The sequence below is a fragment of the Hippocampus zosterae genome, chromosome 2 (assembly GCF_025434085.1).
Source record: "Hippocampus zosterae strain Florida chromosome 2, ASM2543408v3, whole genome shotgun sequence".
NCBI classification, from domain to species: Eukaryota; Metazoa; Chordata; class Actinopteri; order Syngnathiformes; family Syngnathidae; genus Hippocampus; species Hippocampus zosterae.
The window spans coordinates 16,489,318-16,495,317 of NC_067452.1; positions in this window are offsets into that span (position 1 = coordinate 16,489,318).

Genomic DNA, 6,000 nt, shown 5'->3' on the forward strand with positions numbered 1-6,000 from the left:
TATGCACCAAACAGCAGCTCAGCATACCCACCCTTTTTGGAGTCCTTGGAGGGTGTGCTGGAGAGTACTCCTGCTGGGGACTCCCTTGTTCTACTGGGGGACTTCAATGCTCACGTGGGCAATGACAGTGAGACCTGGAGGGGCGTGATTGGGAGGAACGGCCCCCCCGATCAGAACTCGAGTGGTGTTTTGTTATTGGACTTCTGTGCTCGTCACGGACTGTCCATAACGAACACCTTGTTCAAACATAAGGGTGTCCACGTGTGCACTTGGCACCAGGACACCCTAGGCCGTAGTTCGATGATCGACCTTGTGGTCGTGTCATCGGATTTGCGGCCGCATGTTCTGGACACTCGGGTGAAGAGAGGGGCGGAGCTGTCAACTGATCACCACCTGGTGGTGAGTAGGCTCCGATGGTGGGGGAAGATGCCGGTCCGTCCTGGCAGACCCAAACGTATTGTGAGGGTTTGTTGGGAGCGTCTGGCGGAATCCCCTGTCAGAAGGAGTTTCAATTCCCACCTCCGACAGAGCTTTTCCCATGTTCCGGGGGAGACGGGGGACATTGAGTCCGAGTGGACCATGTTCCGTGCCTCTATTGTTGAGGCGGCCAATCTGAGTTGTGGCCGTAAGGTGGTTGGTGCCTGTCGTGGCGGCAACCCTCGTACTCGCTGGTGGACACCAGCAGTAAGGGATGCCGTCAAGCTGAAGAAGGAGTCCTATCGAGCCTTTATGGCCTGTGGGACCCCAGAGGCAGCTGACGGGTACCGACTGGCCAAGCGGAACGCAGCTTCGGTGGTCGCCGAGGCAAAAACCCGAGCATGGGAAGAGTTCGGTGAGGCCATGGAAGCCGACTTCCGGACGGCTTCGAGGAAATTCTGGTCCACCATCCGACGTCTCAGGAGGGGGAAGCAGTGCACCACGAACACTGTGTACAGTGGGGATGGGGCGCTGCTGACTTCGACTCGGGACGTTGTGAACCGGTGGGCAGAGTACTTTGAAGACCTCCTCAACTCCACCAACATGCCTTCCTTGGAGGAAGCAGAGCCTGGGGACTCTGAGGTGGGCTCTCCTATCTCTGTGGTTGAAGTCACCGATGTGGTTAAAAAGCTCCTCGGTGGCAAGGCCCCAGGGGTGGATGAGATCCGCCCAGAGTTCCTCAAGGTTCTGGATGTTGTGGGGCTGTCCTGGTTGACACGCCTCTGCAACATTGCGTGGTCAACGGGGAGAGTGCCTCTGGATTGGCAGACCGGGGTGGTAGTCCCTCTTTTTAAAAAGGGGGACCGGAGGGTGTGTTCCAACTACAGAGGGATCACACTCCTCAGCCTCCCTGGTAAGGTCTATTCAGGGGTGCTGGAGAGGAGGGTCCGTCAGGAAGTCGAGTTATCCTTCAGAAATTTCTTTTTTCAATCATTTTTTTCCGGGCAAATGCTCAAATAGCTAGCCTCTGCCGGTCCCAGACCGGGATGAAAAAAGTGTGGGTTTGCGTCAGCAAGCTGCATCTGGTGAAAAATATTGTGCCAAACAAATCATTCACTTTGTCCACCCCTGATTATATAAGTCCAAGTCACATCAACAACAACTTATTTTGATACAGAGCCGCCAGCTGTTACTGATTGTCCGTATATTGTTACATTTGTCGTATTTGGTCACTCAACTTTCCCTTATTACGGCCTTAGGACAGTCTTATTAAGGACACACGCGCACGCACGCATGCACACACACACACACACACACACACACACACACACACACACACACACACACACACAACCTTTTCTGAATCATGGATCACATTGCTCAAACAGGTTGAAAAAGGTGCCAAAATACTTTGTGGCTCCGGTGATGTAATGCATCGCTTCACACTCCACTCCACTGCACTGGGAAGCTAGCAGAGGTGGGATGTTAGCCAAAAGCTTCTTTTAGACTAGGTGCTAGTCCTCAAATTTATTTAGAGGAAGAAGGGCAGCGGTTTTATCACCAGATTATGTTCAATAATGTGCGGACAACAATTGAGTGCTAACAACAACTTTATTTATCATACAATAAAAAAAGCTTTGGCACTGTGTCGTTGCTGACTATAAGGCGCAATCTACAATGCATCCACTAGATGAAGCTACCGATACGTCTTTGTGCATTCATAATGTCTGTGTTTTAAAAAAACAACAACACCACAGCTCTCCTTTTTTCGGAGCTCCAACAAAAACTTATTTAATAAAGCAGCGACATAGTTCACTGAACCAACAGCAAGTTATAACATTGTAAGCATGTCTCCAGCAAGGAGCCATCTTGGGTCGACGTATTACCGTAATGACCATACACAAGGCACACCGGATTTTAAGGTGCTCGGTGAGCTTTTAAGAAAATGGAAGACTTTTCGGTGCGCCCTATAGTGCAGAAAATACAGTACATTTATTGGATGCCCACATTTCGGACTTCACATCTACTTTAAAACATGTATCTGGATCCAGACGATTTTATTTTGTGCAACCACTTGACAAAATAAAATGGAGTGAATTCAAAACACAATTTTCTTCAGTGTAGATCAGTGGGATTTGTCTCATCTGCGGGAAATTTGAAGAATATGAACATATTTATCAAGGCCTGACACAAAGCCACACAGCAAAGCTCGGCAATAGTGCCCATTGTTCTTTTCCCTATCCTATTCCTTTTTCCACTTCCATAACGAAATGATGACCAGCAGATAGCATTACAAAAAAACTAACTGAATGCTGAAGAGATGATGACTTTCATAGGTAGTTGGACTGGCTGAGATGTGACATCAACAACGCCAGTGTCGGCATGGCACGAGTGGTACGCATGTTACCCTTTCTGAGACTCACTGCAGTACATCAGTATAACTGCTATCTTTTATTGCAAGAATTGAGGAGGCATCTTTCCTTTCTGACAGACCTTCAATGTGAAATTGGTGCCTCTATGGTGATGATGACATGTGAGAGCATCCATTGATTGCGCAAACGGTGTCTGAAATGCTGGCCCACAATGAGTGACGTCGCACTGCCATGAGTGAAGAAACCGGTGTCACATGATTGTTTTTCACCAGACCGTTATCTTTTCTTTTGTGTTCAATAAAAAATATGCAGATTGAGATCATGAGGTCTCTGATGATTTTTAAATCCCAAGCCATGCACTTTTTTTTAAGTTCTGTGGGTTAACCATAAACTAACACTCAAGCCCATGTGGCCTCGGGCATGAAGTGGTGTTCAAACCCATGGTTCCCAACACAAAGACACTCAGAATGATGCTGCTCTAATGCTAACTTACTAGCTTTTATCTTGCCTTTTATCTTAGGAAAGCTGCCGGCTATCAAGTAAGTCTGAAGAGGGATGAAGCAGTAAATCCAGCAGGAATGATGCCCTAAGCTGACTTGTCTGTTCTCAGCCCATCTCCTGCCATTAGGCTTTCTTTCCGAAGATGTATTTCTGGGCAGTCAATGTGTCCTACAGCTTTTGATCGTCTTATAAAGATGCAGCGAAAGTGACAAATGACAGAGGAGCCGTTGGTGTGAAGTGATTAACCCAGAGCTTTTGAAATACTTCACGTCTTGAAGGAAAACAATGTTAATATCCGTCTGAGGATAAGGCTTTGTCACTTTGTGTTTTCACATTCTTTCACTCATGCTTCTTTCAGCAGGTCAGTACGTGTGCATTATATGCCCCCCTTCCCGACTTCAAAGCGCCCCCGGCCCGGCGTGATCCATGGCTTCCGATCCTCCTGTTGCCTAATGCGGTGAAAACATCATGCGAGTAGTGCTATAGTGAGGATATACTTTGCCCTACAGGATGTGTAGGTGAACGTGTAGCTTCATTCTTCTCCTTTTACGGTAGCCCCATACTGAATTTTAGTCCCCAGCAATGGGGGGATTTTTTTTGGGGGGGGGGGGTGACAAACCTGCGAACTGAGAATTAACATAGCAGTCTAGTCAGAGGAGACCCAAAATAATAATCGATCAAGTCAACAACAGCAAAACAAAAAAAGGACATAACCCAATAAAACCAGAAACAATGTTAAACTTGGACGCTTATGGTCAGTCATCCAGAAAGCAGTCATCTCCAATTATCATAACCCTCAAACTTTTGAGATGTTTAAACAACAAGGCACTAGTGAAATTTACAAAAAATAAACAAACAAACAAAAAAGTGACAACCTTGTGTCAGTAAAGACAACAATCCTTGGAAGATGCAGCAAGTCAGGACACTGGCTGGCCTTAGTGTTTTTCAAATGCTTGAAGTCCACTGAGGACGACACAAGCTGTACACTATGTACATTGTATCAATGGAAGGCTAATTGCTCGTTAGATGGCGAACAGATGACGGTATATGTTGTCCTGTGAGTCCCATTTATGTAACTCCAAACCACCAACAGGATTTTTTTCCTTTTCTTATGGTGGTACTGTACTGCTGTTTCCACGCCTCCTGTGCTCTCCTGGCCCTGGGAACCAACTCCGGGTTTCCTGAGAACTGGGCCACATGCTCACAAACCAGCCAAGTGGACCTATCAGAACTCACACGCTTACAGGTGATTATTATGGCACGCTGAGAGTTCTACGCAACAGATTTAGTTCAAGCTGAGTCAAGCTGACACCCAATGCGCCTTCAGATGTTCCGCATGGAAGTGCATTACGAAACAGCATTAATGCTACAATTCAATGACATCCAATACCAGTGGTGGCAAGTACTGTAGTTGAGCAGGGTTTTTCACGTACTAGTATCTGTATTTATTTTTCTGACTACTTTTTGCCTTTACTCCCTGTATTTGAAAGCAGATCTGTGGTTTCTACGACTTACTTTGTTAAAAAAAAAGTACAAAGTGTAATCGCAACCACTGAGTGAGCCGATAGAGATAGAGAAGATAGGTTTAGCGCTGTTGTCTTCCCAAATCAAAAGACAAACTACAGTGGTACCTCTACTTACGAAATTAATTGGTTGTGGAAGAAATTTTGTCAGTAAAGACGTTTTCCATGTAAATGCCTTAATTCATTCCAAGCCCCCCGCCCCCCAAAATTCAGACATAAATGTTCCCTAAAGCATAAAAATATGTAACAAATACATGTTACAATTAGATTACAATTAGATTGTAAATAAATGAGAGTTGTGCATAATGTAAAAAACAAAGAATAGCATAACGAATAAAAATGATGGTCATTTAACTTTTAACGGCGTCCTCTTTGTTTTTTGCCCTCTTTAGTTCATGTTCTCTCTCAGAAGTGGTTTTTGCCTGGCGTTTTGAAAAGAACTGATTCAAGGACGGCTTTTAACAATCCTTCGAAAATGTCCAAGGGAAACATCGGCACAGTGAGCGATCACCCGACTGGTGAACACTTTTTCTGGGTTATTCACATTTACGTAAAACTATCGGAACACCTCATGGCCCGAGGGGCAAATGACGAGGACGCTGCATAGACACGTATCTACACACATGGACACATACGGTAGAAGTCCCTCTCAGCCAATGGGATGCCAGGATGATGCTCGCTAATAGCCAATGGCAGAGCAGCTATAAGTGTGTAGCGTTCAGGAAACCCAGCGCTGCGAGTAGCAGACCATACTTTACATACAGACCATGTTCTTACCTTTCGTATCTTTTTTTCTTTCGTAACAAGAGACAATCTTTTCCTGTTGAGACGTTTCCTAACTTGAACATTTCGTATGAAGAAACGTTCGTACGCAGAGGTATCACTGTATTTTGAAAATTCTGATTTTCATTCGTGAATAGGATGACTTGTTATATAGTTGAAGTCAAAGTCAAGTCTCATAAATACCAAGTGAAAGGAAAGTTAAGGTTTTCCTAAATTTGAGCCACTCTGCAAATTGTTGAGTGTGAGTCAAGTCCTCCACCTATGATGCGGTCTTGTACACAAGAAGCCCAACTAGAAAGATGACGGTGAATCGGACACCTGCCAAACAGACAATATGGTGACTGACACACTTAATGTTTCATCGAGTGTAACAGGAGAGCAGCACCGTTTGCGTTGAATGTGCG